This window comes from Callithrix jacchus, chromosome 6, assembly GCF_049354715.1.
Source record: "Callithrix jacchus isolate 240 chromosome 6, calJac240_pri, whole genome shotgun sequence".
In the NCBI taxonomy this organism is placed as follows: Eukaryota; Metazoa; Chordata; class Mammalia; order Primates; family Cebidae; genus Callithrix; species Callithrix jacchus.
Genome location: NC_133507.1, coordinates 32,634,069 through 32,654,841, shown reverse-complemented (window position 1 = coordinate 32,654,841; position 20,773 = coordinate 32,634,069).

Below are 20,773 nucleotides of genomic sequence, written 5' to 3'. Positions count from 1 at the left end.
GGTAGAGAGCCCTATTGTGACTGTTGTTCGGTAGGTGCTCCATAGTGTTTATTGTTGGGTATGGTGCTCTCTAGTGACTGTTTTTTGATAGGGTGCTTTATAGTGACTGTTGTTGTGTAGGGTGCTGTATTGTTACTGTTGTTGTTTAGGGTGCTCTATATTGACTGTTGTTCGGTAGACTGCTCTATAGTGACTGTGGCTGGGTAAGGTGCTCTATAGTGACTGTTGTTGAGTAGGATGCTTTATATTGACTGTTGTTGGGTAGAGTTCTCTATACTGACTTTTGATGGGTAGGGTGCTCAATAGTGACTGTTGCTGGGTAGAGTGCCATATGCTGAATGCTCTTGGGTAGGGTGTTCTATAGTGACTGTAATTGGTTAGAGTGCTTTAAAGTGACTTTTGTTTGGTAAAGGGCACTACAGTGACTGCTGCTGTGCAGGCGCTCTATAGTGACTGTTTTTTAGGGTGCTCTATAGTAACTGTTGTTAGGTGGGGTGCTCTATACGGACTGTTGTTGGGGAGAGGCTTCTGTAGTGACTGTGGTTGGGTAAAGTGTTCTATAATGACTGTTTTTGGTTAAGGTTCTCTATCGTGCCTGCTGTTCGGTAAAGTGCTCTATAGTGACTGTGGTTAAGTGGAGTGTTCTATAGTGACTGTTGTTTTGAGGGTGCTGTATCGTTACTCTTCCTCTATATTGTGCTCTATAGTGACTGCTGTTTTGTAGAGTGGTTTATAGTGACTGTTGCTGGGTAGCATGCTCTATAGTGACTGTTGTGTAGGGTGCTCTACAGTGACTCTTGTTCAGTATGGTGCTCTACAGTGAGTGTTGTTGGGTATAGTGCTCTATATTTACTGTTTTTGGGCAGGGTGCTCTATAGTGACTGTTGTTGAATGGGTGGTCTATAGTGACTGGTACCGGGTAGAGGGCTCTATAGTGACAGTTGTTGGGTAGGTGCTCCATAGTGACTGTTGTTGGGTAGAGTGCACTATAGTGACCTGTTTTGTCGAGTGCTCTAGATAGTGACTTGCAAAGTAGGGTGCTCTATTGTGAATGTTGTTGGGTAAGTGCTCTATACTGACTGTTGATAAGTAGAGAGCTCTATAGAGTCTGTTATTGGGAAGGTGCTTTGTAGGGACTGTTGATGGGTAGGGTCCTCTATAGTGACTGGTGTTGGGTAGGTGATGTATAGTAAATCTTGTTGGGTAGGTGCTCTATAGTGACTGTTGCTATGTAGAATGGTCTATACTGACTCTACTTGAGTAGGTACTCTATACTGACTGCTCTTTCGTGGGGTGCTCTATAGTGACTGTTGTTGGGTAGAGTACTCTTTAGTGACTGTTGTGAAGTAGGGTGCTCTATACTCACTGTTTTGGGGTAGGGTGCTTCATAGAGCCGTTGTTGGGTATTTGCTCTATAGTGTCTGTTGCTGGGTAAGGTGATCTATCGTGACTGTCATATGTTGGGGTGCTTTATACTGACTGTTACTGGGTAGACTGCTTTATAGTGACTGTTGTTCAGTAGGTGCTTTACAGTTACTGTTTCTTCATAGGTTACTCTATAGTGACTGTTGATGGGAAGGTGCTCTATACTGACTGTTGTTGGGTAGAGTGCTCTATATGTGACAGTTGTTTTTGTATAGGGTGCTATATACTGACAGTTGTTGGGTAGGTTGACAATACTGACTGTTTTTGGGAAAATGTTCTATGGTGCCTGTTATTGGGTAGGTGTTCTATGGTGCCTGTTGTTGGGTAGGTACTCCATAGTGTCTGTTGTTGCATAGGATGTTTAATAGTGAATACTGTTGGGTAGTTTGTTCTATAGTGATTCTTGTTTTGTGGGGTGCTCTATAGTGACTGTTGTTGGGTGGAGTGATCTATGGTGGCTGCTGTTTGATAGAATGCTCTATAGTGACTGTTGTTGGGTAGGTACTCCATAGTGTCTGTTGTTGCATAGGGTGTTTAATAGTGAATACTGTTGGGTAGTTTGTTCTATAGTGATTCTTGTTTTGTGGGGTGCTCTATAGTGACTGTTGTTGGGTGGAGTGATCTATGGTGCCTGCTGTTTGATAGAATGCTCTATAGTGACTGTTGTTGGGTAGGTGCCCCATAGTTACTGTTATTGGGTAGAAGGCTCTATAGTTACTCTTATAGGGTAGGGTGCTCCATAGTGACTGTTGCTGGGTATGGTACTCTATAGTGGCTGTTGCTGAGTTGAGTGCTGTATAGTGACTATTTTTGGGTTGAGTGCTTCATAATGAATGTCCTTGGGTAGCTTTTCTACAGTGACTATTGTTGGGGAGAGCTCTTTATAGTGAAAGTTGTTGGGTAGAGAGCCTATTGTGACTGTTGTTGGGTAGGTGCTCCATAGGTTTTATTGTTGGGTAGGGTGCTCGCTAGTGACTGTTTTTTGATAGGGTGCTCTATAGTGACCTTTGTTGTGTAGGGTGCTGTATTGTGACTGTTGCTGTTTAGGGTGCTCTATACTGACTGTTGTGGGTAGACTGCTCTACAGTGACTGTGGCTGGGTAAGGTGCTCTATAGTGACTGCTGTTGAGTAGGGTGCTCTATATTGGCTGTTGTGGTGTAGAGTGCTCTATAGTGACTCTTTTTGGGTAGGTGCTCTATAGTGTCTGTTGTTGGTTGAGGTGCTCTATGGTAACTGTTGTTCTGTAGTGTGCAGTATACTGACTGTTCTTGGGTTGAGTGCTTTATAGTGTCTGTTGTTAAGTGGGGTACTCAATACAGACTGTTGCTGGGTACGATGCTCTATAGTGACTGTTGTTGTATACAGTGTTTCATAGTGACTGTTTTTGGGTAGGGTGCTCTATAGTCACTTCTGCTTGATAGGGTGATCTACAGTGACTTTTGTTGTGTAGAATGTTCTATAGTGACTGTTGCTGTAGAGAGCTCTACGATAACTGTTGTTGGGTAGGTGCTCTACCATGACTGTTGTTAAGAAGTGGGCTCTAGATAATGACTGTTATTGCATAGTGTGCTCTATGGTGACTCTTGTTGGGTAGAGTGCAATATAGTGACTAATTTGGGTAGAAGGCTCTATAGTGACTGTTTTTGAGTAAGGTGATCTATAGTGACTGTTGCTGAGTAGGGTGCTCTAGTGTGAGTGTTGGTGAAGAGGGTGCTTTATACTGACTGTGGTTGCGTAGGGTACTCTATAGTGAATACTGTTGAATAGGTGCTCTGTAGTGACTGTTGCTGGGTAGGGTACTCTATGGTGAATATTGTTGGGTGGGGTGCTCATAGTGACTGTTAGATGCAGTATTCTATAGTAACTGTTGTTGGGTAGTGTGCTTTATAATGACTGTTGATGGGTAGGTACTCTATAGTGACTGTTGTTGGGTAGGTTCTGTATAATGGCTTTTGTTGGTTAGGAGATTAATAGTAACTGTTATTGGGTAGGGTGCTCTATAGTGACTGTTGGTCGGTAGGGGCTCTATAGTGGCTGTTGTTGGGTAGGTGGTCTATAGTATCTTTTGTATGGTAGGTGCTATATAGTGACGGTTGTTTTCTATGGTGCTCTTTAGTGATGGTTTTTGGTAGGGTGCTCTATAGTGACTGTTGTTAAGAAGGGTGCTCTGTAGTGACTGTTGCTGGGTGGTTGCTCTATAGTGACTCTATTTAGGAAAAGTGCTCTATAGTGACTGTTGCTGGGTAGGGTGCTCAGTGGAGACTATTGCTAAATAGAGTGCTCTATAGTGACTGTTCTTGAGTAGGTACTTTATAGTGACTGCTGTTGGGTGGGGTGTTCTATCGTGACTGTTGTTGGATAGGTGCTTTATAGTAACAGTTTTGGGTAGTGTGCTCTATAGTGACTATTATGTAGGGTGCTCTATAGTGACTGTTGTTGGGTGAAGTGCTTTATAGTGACTGTTGTTTTGTGGAGTGCGCTATAGTGACTGTTGTGTAGGTGCTGTATAGTGACTGCTTTTGGGTGGAGTGCTCTATAGTGACTGGTCTTGGATAGGGTGTTCTATAGTGACTGTCGTTGGGTAGAGTGCTTTATAGTGAGTGTTGCTTGGTAGAGAGCTCAATAGTGACTGTTTTTGGGTAGTTGCTCTATACAAATTGTTGTTGCATAGGGTGGTCAATACTGACTATTTTTTGTACGGTGCTCTATAATGAATGTTGTTAAGTAGGGTGCTCTATACTGACTGTTGCTGGGTAGGGTGATCTATAGTAACTGTTGCTGGGTGAAGTGCCTTATACTGACTATTGCTGGGTAAAGTACTTTATAGTGACAGTTTTTTGGTAGGTACTCTATAGTGACTGTTGTTGGGCGAGGTGCTCTCTAGAGACTTTTGTTAGATAGGGGGCTCTGTAGTCACTGTTGTTGGGTAGAGTGCTTTATAGTGACTGTTCTTGCATAGGGTGTTCTATACAGACTGTTTTTGAATAGTGTGCTTTATTGAGACTCTTGTTTGGTATGGTGTTCTATAGTGATTGGTTGTTGGGTAGAGTGCTCTAAAATGCCATTTGTTAAGTAGGTGCTCTATACTGATTTTTTTTGGCTAGGTTGCTTTATAGTGACTCTTGTTGGGTACAGTAATTTATAATGATTGTAGTTTGGTAAAGTTCTCTATAGTGACTGTTGTTTGATAGGTGCTTTATACTGACTTTTTGTGGGTAGGTGCTCTATAGTGACAGTTGTGGGATAAGTGCTATATAGTGTCTGTCATTGGGCAGGTGCTCTATATTTACTGTGGTTGGGAAGAATGCTCTATAGCGACTTCTGTTGGGTGGAGTGCTCTGTAGTGATCGTTGTTGGGTAGGGTGCTTCCTAGTGACTATTGATGGGTAGAGTGATCTATACTGACTGGTCTTGGGCAGGGTGTTCTATAGTGAGTGTTGTTGGGTAGAGTAATCTATTGTGACTGTTTTTGGGTAGAGTTTTCTATAGTGACTGTTGTTGGGTAGAGGACTCTGACGTGACTGTGGTTGTGTAGGTGACCTATAGTGATGGTTTTTCAGTCAGTGCTCTATAGTGACTGTTTTAGGTGGAATGCTGTATACTGACTGTTGTTGGGTAGGGTGCTCTATAGAGACTGTTGCTGGGAAGGGTGCTCTAGAGTGATTGTATTTGGGTTGGTGCTGTCTTTTGACTGTTGTTGGTTAGGTTGTTTTGTATGGTGCTCTATAGTGACTGTTTTTGAGTAGAGTTCTCTATAGTGACTGTGGTTGTGTAGGAGCTCTATAGTGACTGTTGTTGGGTATGGGGCTCTGTAGTGCCTGTTGCTGTGTAGAGTGCACTATAGTGACTGCTGTTGGGTAGGGAGCTCTATAGTGAGAGTTGCAATTGGTGCTCTATAGTGACTGTTGATGGGTAGCATACTCAATAGCGACTGTTTTTGTGTAGAGTGTTCTTTAGTGAAATTGTTTAGTAGAGTCCTCTGTAGTGATTTTTGCTGGGTCGGGTACTTTATAGTGACTGTTGTTATGTAGGGTGCTCTATAGTGATTGTTGTTGCGTATGATGGTCTATAGTGACGGCTGCTGGGTAGAGTGATTTATAGTCACGGTTGCTGGGTATGTGCTCTATAGTGACTATTGTTGGGTTGGTGCTCTATAGTGACTGCTGTTAGGCAGGGTGCTCTATAGTGACTATTGTTGGGTAGGGTGCTCTACAGAGACTGCTGCTGGAAAGGGTGCTTGTGTGGTGTTCGTGCCAAGGGCTTGAGACAGCTAGCTTGACTCGCTCCATCTTGGCTGCTGGACCTATCTGCACTCCCCCATCTCGAGGGCTGTCGAGCTGAGACAAAGGCCACGGGCAGAGTCACTGAAGCAAAAACAGAATGCAAAGCAAAGGTCTGCAGTTTATGAGGGCATTGTGTTGTCTGCTTTCATGTTCCCATCAGTCTCTGTGTAAGCAATAAACTTGCTGCAATTGAGATGCCTAAGAGGGACAAGAGACCCCTGCCCATATTTTCCCTGGAGCTAAGCCTTTGATCTAAGTCCTGTTTGAAAACAGGTTTAACAAGCCACCTTAAAGGCGCCATTGTTTGTTTGCACTGTGTATCTTTGAAGAAAAACTGCTTTGTAAACTATTATCCCAAGCCCCCTTAAACTACTTTGTGAGCGGTTATCACAAGGCCCTGATAACTATTTTATATGGAGTTCTTATTTCCTTTCTGTTTACTTTTTTTCTGCTGAGATAAAGTAAATGTAAACAAAAAAAGGTATAAAAGCTGTAACCCACAAGAATAAATTTGCTGCGTTTTAACCATAATTTATACAGACTTCCAGACTCCACTTTCCTTTATTCTTTCACTTCTGCGCACTCTCTTTCTCAGGTTGAAGGAGACATCTACGTTGGCTGTCTCGGGGACTCCCGCAGGTCAGTAGCCCTCCAGCAGGTGTGCCAGACCCCAACATCTGACGCCCGGGACAGGGACCTGAGTACGAGAGGTACAGTGATACACCCCAAATCAAAGGAGACAAGGTAAGGCCGCGGTTCTTGTAGTTCTGGACTCAAAATTCTTCTTGAGTAAAAATATGGGGCAATGTGAGTCCAGAAATAAGTCTATGTTCACAAAATTTAAACATCAAATGTTAATAAATAGAGATGCTGATGTAAAAATGAAACATGTTTCTAAGTTTTTAGAGATTGTCTATGTATTGTGTCCGTGGGTCCCTGAGGAGGGATTGTTAGATGAATCTACGTGGAGTAAAATAGGAACTAAGATTGAGGAATATGCCGCCACTCATCAATCTTCCCCGAAGGCAAAACTGCTTCTTTCAGTTTGGCCACAGCTGTGCTGCGCTGTCTGCCTGCCTCACTGCTCCCCTGCTGCTTCTCTCGCTTCTAATTCCTCTTCTTTCTCTTACAAAACTAACCCTGATGGTGGAGTGGGCGGCTATAATTTACCACCTTGTAATTTTCTAAACGAGCCTGATTCCGCCCTCGGAGTCGGATCTGGAGCTGGAAATGGGGGAGCTCCGGATGAAGGGATTGGAGCCGGAGCAAAAATCAGCGCTTCGGAGAGCGCGCAGGTAAGGGCTTCAGTTGCGCCCTTAATCCTAACCCCCAAGCGATATTCGGAGCTCCTGGCTTCACTTTCCAAACCTACTCAAGCTTCTCCTGTAGTTACTACGCTTTCCTCTAAGCCTGTGGTGTGCTCTACACCGTGAGAACCTATCCTTGCAACTACTTATGCCTTTGAATCTATGAAACAGGGATTTTCTGATTCTAACCTCCACCTCGTCTGTCCCCTTATAGAAGTGACCAATCAAAATGGTGAGATTGTTCGCCATTATGAACTATTCTGCCAAAATTCATGAAAGATTTCAAGGAGGCAGTGAGTAATTACGGACCTACTGCACCTTATACTCTCTCTTTACTTGAAAATTTTGGTACTCAGGCTATGACCCCTGCAGACTGGCATCGCGTCACCAACGCCTGCCTTTCAGGCAGCGACTACTTATTGTGGAAAACTTATTATGATAATGCCGCTTTTGATTTGGCAGAAAAGAATGAGAGACAGAGTGGGAGTTAATTTGCAGATGTTGAAAGGTACAGGTTATTATGAAAGTGTTCAGGTGCAAGTTGCCCTCCCAGAAAGAACGTTTGGGCAGGTAAATGCTTTAGCTTTGCGTGCCTGGAGAAAGCTTCCACTCATGGAGAATTTACTGATAAAATTACCAAAATTAAACAGGGATATGAGGAAGCTTACCAAAATTTTGTCTCTAGATTAATGCAGGCAGTCAAATGGCAATTTGGAGATAGCAAGTCAGCTCAATTATTTACAAAGCACTTGGCCTATAAAAATGCTAATAGTACTTGCCAGTCCATTCTCTGCCCATGTAGAAAAGCTTCCCTTGGGGATTACATCCGGTGATGTGCAGATGTTGGGCCAGCTTATCAGCAAGTCTTAGCCATGGCTGCAGCTCAAAAGGGACTTTCCGTGTCAGCCTTTTTAAGGCAGCAACAACAGCAAAATCGTAGGCCATCTGTGAAGTGCTTTCGATGTGGACAGTCTGGTCACATTGCTAAAAACTGCCCTCACCCTGTTAGTATTGCTTCCCTCCAGCCTGCGCCATCTTTCCCTGCCATGCAGCAAAGGCCTCACCAGCCTGGTGAGTGTCCTCGGTGTCACCGTGGCAGTCATTGGGCCAACGAGTACAGATCCAAGAGGGATGCTCAAGGAAATTCTCTTCTCCCTCGTTCGGGAAACTCCCAGAGGGGGTCGCCTCGACCCCCGCAACCAATCGAGGCTCTTTCTCTCTTTCGACCTACTGTTCAGTACTTGACCTCTGTTCCACCACTGAAATCCTATTAACGCCTGATTCCGGTGTGTTTCCAGTCCCAACAGGTATTTTTGGCCCATTACCTGATGGATATATAGGCCTTTTGTTAGGACGTAAGGCAATTCCACGTATGGTACCCACTATTGTTGATCAAAGTTTTTCTGTAGAACTGACAGTGTTAGCTTCTACTGCTGGAGGGGTAGTTACATTTACAGCCAGACTCTCACTTCATGCAGCTTCTGCTTGCGCCTCACAAAGAGAGTGCTACTTCAGATACGTCCCCTCCTTGGGACAAGAAAGAACCTTCTTACCTGTGCTGGGTACAAGCCATTTCGGCATCAAGACCAGAAATGATTATTACCATTAATGGAAAGAAATTTAGGGGCCTTTTTGACACTGGAGCAGATGTTTCTGTAATCTCCTCAGAGTTTTGCCCCCCTGCATGGCCTGTCACACAGGCTTATATGTCTCTGCAGGGTATAGGCACTTCTTCTTACCCTTATCAGTCTTCCCAATTCTTATCTTGGTCAGATGAAGAAGGCCATAGTGGCTCTTTCCGTCCGTATGTTTTGCCCAACATTCCCATAAACTTGTGGGGCCATGATATTTTACAGTCTATGAATGCTCATTTGGTTACTTCTAGCCCTGCCCTAGATATCTTGATGAAACAAGGCTTCCATCTTTCTCAAGTTCTTGGTCAAAATTTACAAGGTGACCCTATGCCCTTAGAAGTTGTTCCTAAAAATGATCATTCAGGGATAGAGTTTTATTCCAACGGGTCACTGTGACTCCTGGCACCCATGCTGATTCCATCACTTGGCTTTCTGATTCTCCTGTGTGGGTAGACCAGTGGCTCCTGTCTGCTGAAAAGATTGCTGCGGCTAGAGAGCTGGTCCAGGAACAGCTTGCAGCTGGCCATTTAAGGCATTCTAATAGCCCATGGAATACTCCTATTTTTGTCATTAGAAAGAAATCTGGTAAATGGAGACTTTTACAAGGTGGGGCAAACAGCCCCACCTTGTGTCAGAAATTTGTTGCTCAGGTAATTGCGCCATCCATGAGTGCTATCCGGATGTTCTTTTGCTACATTATATGGATGATCTCCTTTTGGCCGCTCCTTTCCCTGGCCTCCTACAAGAAACCTTTTGGGATTTAAGCAACCTCCTTACAAATTTAAACTTAGTTATATCTCCTGACAAAGTCCAAAAAGTAACTCCTTTCCATTATTTGGGTCACCTCATTGACTATAATCAAGTGTCCTATAAGACTCCAGTCTTATCTACTGCTCATCTCAGTACATTGAATAATTTCCAAATGTTTTTGGGAGATATTAATTGGATCAGGCCTAGTCTTAAATTAACTACTGGTCGGCTTAAGCCCCTTTTTGATATGCTCAGATGCCCCGCAGACCCAAAGTCTCCCCGGACACTTACTGATGAAGCTAAACATGCCTTGCAGTTGGTGAAAAATGCTCTCTGAACAAAAATTAAACCGTGTCACTATTGGAGTGTCTTGGTGTTTATGCATTTTATGCACCACTTACACCCCCACAGGTCTTTTCTGGCAAAAGGGAATCTTGGAGTGGCTCCATCTGTCTGCCAATCAGCCTCATATTGCCACTCCTTATCGTGATTTAGTATCTATGCTAATTGCCAAAGGCCGCCTCAGGGCACTTATTCTCTTTGGCTCTGACCAACCTATTGTGATTGTTCCTTACACCGCCCAGGAACAATCTTGGTTGTGGTCATTTTCTGACTCATGGCAAATGGCTCTTGCAAATTTCACAGGACAGCTTTCCTGCCACTATCCCAAAGACAAAATACTGCATTTTTATTCCAAATGTAATCTTATTTTTCCCAAGACATGTTCTTTGTAGCCAATTTTTCAGGCCGCTTTGGCATTTACAGACAGTTCCTCAAATGGACTTGCCGCTGGACGAATTGATGATGTTCCCTTTTCTTTCCAGACACCTGAAACTTCCGCCCAAAGGGTGGAATTGCTTGCTGTTCAACATGTGCTCTCCACTTGTGGTCAATCAGTTAACATATACTCTGACAGTCAATATGTAGTTAACCTGATCAATCTGCTGGAGACAGCACCCTTGTCATTTTCTGGCAGTTCTGCTATAATACACCTACTTCTTCCTTTACAGCAGACTATCCACAAGTGGACTCATCAATTTTTTATTGGTCACATTCATGCTTATACTGATTTGCCCGGTTCTCTCTCTGCAGGCAACAGGCATGCTGATGCTCTCACTCGCCCAGTGATAGCTCCTGCCCTTTCTCGTCTAAGACAGGCTGAGATGTCCCATGCCCTGCACCACCAGGGCTCCTGTAGCGTGTGGCTGCAGTTTCACATCACCAGAGAACAGGCTCGTGCCATTGTTAAGCAATGCCCTGCTTGTGTGACTAATTTGCCTCAAACTGCACATACCGGAGTAAACCCTTGTGGTCTACAGCCTGGCCACATCTTTCAGATGGATGTCACCCATATTGCTTCCTTTGGTCATTTAAAATATGTGCATGTAACTATTGACACTTTTTCTCATTTCATAATAGCTTCAGCCCATACAGGAGAGGCAGTCAAGGACGTGACTGCTCATTGTCTACTAGTGTTCTCCAACCTAGGTGCAACAACTATTTTAAAGACTGATAATGCTCCCGCTTGCACCAGTTCTTCATTCCAAACCTTTTGTTCTCAATTTGAGGTGATTCATAAAACAGGAATTCCTTATAATCCTCAGGGACAGGGAATTGTTGAACGTGCTCATGCCACCCTTAAAACTTTATTACTTAAACTAAATAATTCACCTCCTTCCTTTTACAAGTATCCACATGATGTACTTCGGCATGCCCTTTATGTTCTAAATTTTTTAACCCTTGATGCTCAAGGTCACTCAGCAGCTAATTGTTTCTGGCACCCAAAGGACTCAGCCACTCCTATGGTGTTATGGAAATATTTATTTTCTAATCAATGGAATGACCCTGACCCTGTATTAGTTTGGGGCAGAGGTCACGTTTGTGTTTTTCCTAGGTCTGCCCCCTCACCTATCTGGGTGCCTGAGCGACACGTCAAGCATGCCCCAAAGAAGATAGTCCTCCCCCCTTTGGCCAAGGACGAACCCCCTTCTCCTGAGAATCCGACACCTACGCCTACAGAAGACGACATCCCGCCATGCCCATCACCCGCAGCACCAGCCAACGCCTCCTCAAGAAGTTCCAGTTCCAACCTGGACTCAATGCGACACCTAGTGGCTGACGCGTCACACATTGTTCTTTAGCAAGGACATTCTCTTAATCCGGTTACTCAATTTTTAGCCATGCTAGCCATTTTATCTTGTGATTCTACGTTAGCACACACTATGCCTACTTATGATTCTCCTGACGCTTTTTGGGCCTACGTTCCTGATCCTCCTTTACTCCGTCTTGTTACTTGGGATGATCCTGCCTTTATTGTCTTCCTTAATGACACCTCAATATTTGTCACCCCTTCAGCCACTCATATCTATCCTCAATCAGCAAACTATACCTTCTTTGGTCAATCCATTTCTCCTCCTATGTGTTTCCGTGCTGCAAAACTATACTCTATGCCCTTTTACATAGAAGATCTACATTACACACCTGTAACTACTGCTCAGTCTTCACCCTCCTATTGCTTAAATTTAGGTATTTGCCATTCCTTCGCTTATAGCGGCCTTGAAACTGTACCCAGAAATACTCCTCAATTTCATAGAAATTGGATTTCATCCTATATTGAACTCAAGGAATCGTTAGAAGTTACTCCTGCTAAACTGCCCATATATGACCAGCAACATTGCCATGTGACCAACAAATCACTTGACTCCGCACCTGTCTGGTGCTCTTGTCTTCCCCCATCAGCTCATGCTCTTCTTTCCCACCTTGTTTCACGGTTTCCTCTTTATGATTTGTCTGTACCCTCTCCTCGTTTTTCTGGTATCCATTGATATGAGTCCCCTGGAGCATGGAACACTACCCTATGTACCACAGCCTCTGGCAAAACCTATTCCTCTCTATGGAGGCTTTTCCTGGCTATTCATCCTTCTACAGTTTACACAGGCCACGGAAGCAACGTTGATAAGCCTGTACAAACCTTCTCCATACGTTCATGCGTAGCTGCTTTCTATGCCCTTCTACTAGAGACAGTATCTTTTCAGGTTCAAAATGGTCATTATACTATTTTCTGCTTGAATTGCCTACTCACAAATTGTATTGATGCCTCTATGTTCCCTGTTGATACAATTCTTGTTGTTCATCAACCCCGTTATGTTATACTTCCAGTAAATATCTCAGGTCCTTGGTATGATGAACATTTATACTCTCTGTTTTACAAAACCCAATCTCTGTTCCTTCGGCATCAAAAATGCTTCCTTGGTATACTCTTTGCTGGAATTATAGCCATTGTGTCTGTGATAGCTTATACAGCTACAGCTGCTGTTAGTCTGAAATCCGTTAATACTGTATATGTGAATCACTTGGCAAAAAATGTCTCTATTGCTATGGGATCTCAAATGTCTATTGATGATAAATTAGAAGCTAAACTGAATGCCTTAGAACAAACTGTAACCATCTTAGGGGACAAAGTGTATAAGTTACATAATCGACTTTCACTTAGATGTCATGCTCATTATAAATATATATGTGTAACCAGCGCTCCCTACAATGGTTCCCAGTGGCAGTGGCCGCTTATTAAGGCCCATTTACAGGGAATCTGGTCTCATAACAATCTCTCTCTTGACACCTCACGTTTACAGCAAGAAATTTCAGCCATTGACCTTTCTCGGTCACAATTACTTGATGACGATTTTATTGCTCACAGTTTTCTTGATGCCATGTCCTCTTGAATAAATCAATTTCATCTCTTCCTTTTCATCTCTGATTGCCATTGCTTCTTGTGTTCTTATATTGCTAATGTGCCTGCCATGTGTCTTCCGTCTCATATTCTCTGCCCTCCGAGAAATGCAACTGAAGATATTTGCACTTCATTTGCAAAGTAAAATAAAGGGAGATGTGCGGTGTTTGCACCAAGGGCTTGAGACAGCTAGCTTGACTTGCTCCATCTTGGCTGCTGGACCTATCTGCACTCCCCCATCTCGTGGGCTGTTGAGCTGAGACAAAGGCAGCAGGCTGAGTCGCTAAAGCAAAAACAGAATGCAAAGCAAAGGTCTGCAGTTTATGAGGGCATTGTGTTGTCCGCTTTCATGTCCCCATCAGTCTCTGTGTAAGCAATAAACTTGCTGCAATTGAGGTGCCTAAGAGGGACAAGAGACCCCTGTACATATTTTCCCTGGAGCTAAGCCTTTGATCTAAACTCCTGTTGGAAAACAGGTTTAACAATCCATCTTAAAGGCGCCATGGTTTGATTGCACTGTGTATCTTTGAAAAACAAACTGCTTTGTAAACTATTATCCCAATCCCCCTTAAACTACTTTGTGAGCGGTTATCACAAGCCCCTGATAACTATTTTTTATGGAATTTCTATTTCCTTTCTGTTTACCCCTTTTCTGCTGAGATAAAGTAAATGTAAACAAAAAAAGGTATAAAATCTGTAACCCACAAGAATAAATTTGCTGCGTTTTAACCATAATTTACGCAGACCTCCAGACTCCACTTTCCTTTATTTTTTCACTTCTGTGCACTCTCTCCCTCAGGTTGAAGGAGGTATCTACGTTGGCGGTCTTGGGGACTCCCGCAGGTCGGTAGCCCCCGGCAGATGTGCCAGACTCCAACAGGTGCTCCGTAATGACTGTTGCTAAAACGGGTGTTCTATTGTAACTGTTTTTAGGGAGGTGGTCAGTAGTGACTGTAGTTGATTATGGTGGTCTATAGTGACTTTTGTTTTGTGGAGTGCTCTATAGTGGCTGTTGTTGAGTAGGGTGCTAGACAGTGACTGTTGTTGGGTAGAGTGCTCTATACTGACTATTCATGGGTAGGGTGTTCTATAGTGACTGTTGTTGGGTCGGTGCTCTACAGTGACTGTTTTTGGGTAGGGTGCTTTATAGTGACTGTTGTTGGTTGGAGTTTTCTATACTGACTGTTGTGTAGGGTGTTCTATAGTGACTATTGCTGGGTTGGGTGCTCTATAGTGATTGTTGTTGCGTAGAGTGCTCTATAGTTACTGTTGTTTGGTATGGTGCTCTATAGTGACAGTTGTTAGGTGGTATGCTCTATAGTGATGTATGTCAGGTAGGGTGCTCTATACTGACTGTTGTTGGGTAGAATGCTCCATAGTGACTGTTTTGGGGAAGAGTGCTATATTGTGACTGTTGCTGGGTTGGGTGCTCGATAGTGACTCTTGCTGGGTAGATTGCTATATACTGACTATTCTTGGGTAGCTGTTCAATATTGACTGTTTTTGGGTAGGGTGCTCTATAGTGACTTGTTGTGTAAAGGGCTCTAAAGTGACTGTTGTTGGGTAGGCGCTCTATACTGACTGCTGTTGGGTAAAGGGCTCTATAGTAACTGTTGTTGAGTAGAGTGTTTATAGGGACTCTTTCTTGGTAGGGTGCTCTCTAGTGACGTTGTTTGGTGGGTGCTCTATAGTGACTGTTGTTAGGTAGTTGTGCTACAGTGACCATTGTTCGGTGGGTTGCTCTTTAGTGATGGTTATTGGATAGATACTGTATATTGTAGGGTGATTTGTAGTGACTGTTGTTGGGTACAGTGCTGTATAGTGACTGTTACTGGGTAGGGTGGTCTATAGTGACTGTTGTGTAGATGCTCTATAGTGTCTGTTGTAAGTTGGGGTGCTCTATAGTTACTGTCGTTGGGTAGGTGCTCTATAGTGAATGTTTCTGTGTAGGGTGCTCTATAGTGAATGTTTCTGTGTAGGGTGCTCTATAGTGACTTTTGTTGGAAGGGGTGCTCTATAGTGAATGTTGTTGGGTAAGTGCTCTATTTTGACTGTTGCTGGGTCGAGTGCTGTATAGTGACTGTTGTTTTATAGGTACTCTATTTTGACTGTTGTTAGGTGGGGTGCTTTGTAGTGACCATTATAGTTAGGGTGCTCTATAGTGACTCTTGTTTGGTGGGGAGCTCTACAGTGACTGCTTTTGGGTAGGTGTTTTATAGTGACTGTTGATGCGTAGGTACTCTATAATTATTGTTCTTGTTTGGGTGCTCTATAGTGACTGCTGTTAAGTATGGTGCTCTGTACAGACTGTTGTTAGGTAGGGTGCTCAGTAGTTATTGATGCTGGGTGAAGTGCTCTATACTGACCCTTGCTGAGTAGAGTACTTTATAATGCCTGTTGTTTTGTAGGTACTTTATAGTTACAGTTGTCGGGTAGGTGCTCTATAGTGAGTGTTGTTGGGTAGGTGCTCTATAGTGAGTTTTGTTGGGTAGGATGCTCTATACTGACTGTTGTTGGGTATGGTTTTATAGTGACCTTTTTTGGGTGGGGTGCTCTCTACTGATTGTTGTTGGTTAGAGTGCTCTATAGTGACTGGTAGGGTGCTCTAAACTGGCTGTTACTGGGTAGGGTGCTCTGTAGTGACTGTTGTTTGGTGGGCTGCTCTATTGTGACTGCTGTTGGGTTGGGTGCTATATAGTGACTGTTGTTAGGCAGGGTACTCTGTAGTGACTCTTGTTGATAGGGTGCTCTATAGTGAAAGCTGTTGTGTAGGTGCTCTATAGTGACTGTCACTGGGTAGGTGCTCTATAGTGACTGTTGCTGTGTGGACTGCTCAATAGTGACTGTTGTTGGATAGGGTGCTCTATAGTGACTGTTATTGTGTAGTGTGCTTTATACTGACTCTTTTTGGGTAGGGTTCTATAGTGACTGTTTTTGGGTAGAGTGCTTTAGAGTGAAAGATGTTGGGTAGAGGGCTTCATAGTGACTGTTGTAGGATAAGTACTCTACTGTGATTCTTGCTGAGTAGGGTGCTCTGTAGTAAATATTTATGGGTAGGGTATTTTATAGTGACTATTGTTGGATAGAGGGCTCTATAGTGACTGTTGTGTTGGTGCTTTATGGTAGGGTGCGCTGCAGTGACTGTTGCTGGGTAGGGTGCTTTATAAAGACTGTTGTTAAGTAGAGTGCTAAATAGTGACTGCTGTTGTGTAGAATGCTCTATAGTGACTGTTGTTGCATAGGGTGCTCTATAGTGACTGTTGCTGTGTAGAGTACTTTATAGTGAATGTTCTTGAATAGGGTGCTCTGTATTGACTGTTGTGGAGTAGAGTGCTCTGTAGTGACTGTTGTTGGGTAGAGGGCTCTATGGTGACTGTTTTGGGGTAGGTGCTCTATAATTACATTTGTTAGGTAGGGTGCTCTATAGTGACCGTTGTTGGGTAGTGTGCTGTATACTGACACTTTTTGGGTAGTGTGCTCTTAGTGACTGTTGTTGGGTATGTACTCTATAGTTACTGTTGTTGGGTGGAGTGCTCTATAGTGACTTTTGTTGGGTAGTGTGCTCTATGGTGACTGTTGTGTGGTAGGATGTTGAATAGTGTCTGATGTTGGGTAGGGTGCTCTATAGGGAATGTGGTTAGGTGGGTGCTCAATAGTGACCGTTGCTGTGTAGGGTGCTCTATAGTGACTCTTGCATGGTAAGGTGCTGTATAGTTACTGTTGCTTTGTAGAGTCCTCAATAGTGACTGTTTTTGAGTAGGTGCTGTATAGTGACTGTCATTCAGTAGGGTGATCTATAGTGACGTTTGTTGGATATTGTGCTTCCTACTGACTGGTCTTGGTTAGGGGTTCTATAGTGACTGTAGTTGGGTAGAGTGCTTTATAATGAAAGTTGTGTTGAGAAATGTATAGTGACTGTTGTTAGGAAGGTGTTCTATTGTGATTTATGTTGGGTAGGGTGCTCTCTAGTGACTGTTGATGGGTAGGGTGCTCTATTCTGACTGTTGTTTGATAGAGTGCTTTATAGTGAAAGCACTTGCACGGTAAAGTTTCTATAGTGACTGTTCCTGGGTAGGCGGCTAATCGTGTCTGTGGTTGGAAGCTCAATTTCATTTTAGAAGCAGATATTTCTCAATACAGCGTGTACTCCCATTCACTCTGAAATATCAAAAGGCAGCTCCTAGATGAAACGGGTTTTTAACTCTCTGAATCTAAACATAGATTCAACTCTTTTAGTTGAACAAACATACAGCACAGCAGTTTGAAAGATACTTTTGTTTTTGTTTTAGACGCAGTTTCCCAGCTATTTTATAAATGCTTGGATTTGGCTGAAAATATCCGTTTTCTAATTCTATACAGAAAGGGTTTAAAAACTGGTGAAAACACACATCAGTTTAACTCTGTAAGTTGAATGCACACATGAAAGACCATTCTGTTAGGTAACTCCGTTTTCATATTAGAACCAGATATTTCTCAATAGAGCATGCACACCCTTTCACTCTGGAATATGAAAACGAATATCCAAGACAAAACGTGCTTCTAACTCTCAGAATCTAAACATAGATTCAACTTTTTTAGTTGAACGAACTTACAGCACAACCGTTTGAAAGATCTGTTTGTTTTGTGTTTTAGACGCAGTTTCACAGCTATTTGCATTTGGCTTGAAGTATTCATTTTCTGATTTTTTACTAAAAGGGTTTAAATACTGCTGCAAACACACATCAATTTAACTTTGTAAGTTGAATGCACAATTGAAGACCATTGTGTCAGGTAGCTCCGTTTTCGTTTTAGAACCAGCTATTTCTCAATACAGTATATACTCCCATTCACTCTGGAATATCAAATCGCAGCTCCTACATGAAACGTGTTTCTAACTTTCTGAATCAAAACATAGATTCGACTCTTGGTTGAACGAACGTACAACCGAGCAGTTTGAAAGATACTTTTTTGTGTGTGTGTAAGACGCAGGTTTAAAGCCATTTCTTAAATGCTTGGATTTGCTGGAAATATCCGTTTTCTCATTTTTTACAAAAAGGGTTTACAAACTGCTGCAAACACACATCAGTTTAACTCTGTAAGTTGAATGCACAAATTGAAGACATTTCTGTTAGGTAGCTTCGTTTTGGTTTTAGAACCAGATATTTCTCAATACAGCATGTACTCCCAATCACTCTGAAATATCAAATCGCAGCTCCTACATGAAACATGTTTCTAACTTTCTGAATCTAAACATAGATTAAACTCTCTTAGTTGAACAAACATACAGCAGAGCAGTTTGAAAGATATGTTTGTTTTGTGTTTTAGACGCAGTTGCACGGCTATTTCTCAGAATCTAACTCTCAGAATCTGGAATTATCTTCCAGCTTACATTTGGATGGAATTATCTGTATTGTGCTTATTTAGAGAAAGTGTTTACAAACTGCTGAGAAAGTTGAATGCACACATTGAAGACCATAATATTAGGTAGCTCCGTTTTCGTTTTACAACCAGATATTTTAATACAGCGTGTACCCCCAATGCCTCTGGAATATCAAAACGCCGCTACTAAACGAAACAAGATTCTACATATCTGAATCTAAACATAGATTCAACTATCTTAGTTGAACGAACACACAGCAGAGCAGTTTGAATGATCCGATTGCTTTTCGTTTAAGACCCAGTTACACAGCTATTATTTAAATGCTTGGATTTGGCTGGATACATCCGTTTTCTGATTATTTACAGAAAGAATTTACAAACTGCTGCAAACACACATTAGTTTACCTCTGTAAGTTGAATGCAGACATTGAAGACCATTCTGTTATGTAGCTTTGTTTTCGTTTTATAACCAGATATTTCTCAATACACCGTGTATTCCCATTCACTCTGGAATATGAAAACTCTGCTTCTACATGAAATGTGTTTTTACCTCTCTGAATATAAACACAAATTCAACTCACTTAGTTGAACGAACATACAACAGAGCAGTTTGAAAGATACGATTGTTTAGTGTTTTAGACGCAGTTTCACCGCTATTTCTTACATGCTTGGATTTGGCTAGAAATATTCCTTTTCTGATTCTTTACAGAAAGAATTAACAAACTGCTGCAAACACACATCAGTTTAACTCTGTAAGTTTAAAGCACACATTGAAGATAATTCTGTTTGGTAACTCAGTTTTTGTTTTAGACTCAGACATTTTTCAATACAGACTGTACTCCCATTCACTTTAAAATATCAAAACGCAGCTCCTAGACGAAACGTGCTTCTAACTCTCTGAATCTAAATAAAAATTTAACCCTCTTCTTTGCACGAAAATACCGCAGAGCGGTTTGAAAGATACGACTGCATACTGTTTGAGACACAGTTTCACAGCTATTTCTTAAATGCTTGGATTTGGCTGGAAATATCCGTTGTCTGATTATTTACCAAAGGGGATTACAAATTGCTGCAAACATACATCAGTTTAACTCTGTACGTTTAATGCACACATTAAAGACCATTCTGTTAGGAAGCTTAGTTTTCCTTTTAGAACTAGATATTTCTCAATTCAGCGTGTACACACATTCACTCTGGAATATGAAAACGCCCCTCCTAAAGGAAATTTGTTTCTTCCTCTCTGAATCTAAACACAGATTCAACTCTTCTAGTTGAATGAACATACAGCAGAGCAGTTTGAAAAATACGATTGTTTTGTGTTTTAGATGCAGTTTCACAGCCATTTCTTAAATACTTGGATTTGAGTGGAAATATCCATGCTCTGATTTTTTACAGAAAGGGTTTAGAAACTACTTCAACCATACATCAGTTTAACGCTGTAAGTTGAATCAACACATTAAAGACAATTCTCTTAGGTACCTCCGTTTTCGTTTTAGACACAGATATTTCTCAATAAAACCTGGACTCTTATTCACTCTTGAATATCAAAATGCAGCTCCTAGACGAAACGTGCTTCTAAATCTCTGAATGTAAACATAGATTCAAGTCTCTTATTTGAACGATCATACCGTAGAGCAGTTTGAAGGATACGTTTGTTTGTGCTTTAGACGCAGTTTCACAGCTATTCTTAAATGCTTGGATTTGGCTGGAAATATACGTTTTATAATTTTTCACAGAAAGGGTTTACAAACTGTGGCAAACACACATCAGTTTATCTCTGTAAGTTGAATGCACACGTTGATGACTATTCTCTTAGGGAGCTCCGTTTTTGTTTTAGAACCAGATATTTCTCAATACAGCGTGTACTCCCATTAACTATGAAATATCAAAACGCAGCTTCTAGACAAAACGTATTTCTAACTCTCTGAATCTAAGCAGAGATTCAGCTCTTTTAGTTGAATGAACATACAGCAGAGCAGTTTGAAAGACACGTTTGTTTTGTGTTTTAGATGCAGTTTCACAGCTATTTCTTTAATTCTTGAATTTGGCGGGTAATATCCGTTTTCTGATTCTTTAGAGAAAGGGTTTACAAACTTCTGCAAACACAAATCAGTTTAACTCTGTAAGTTGAATGCAGATATTGAAAACCATTCTGTTAGGTAGCTCCGTTTTAGTTTTAGAACCAGATATTTCTCAATACAGGGGGTACTCTCATTCACTCTGGAAGATCAAAAACGCAGTTCCTAGACAAAACGTGCTTCTAAATTTCTGAATCTAAATATAGA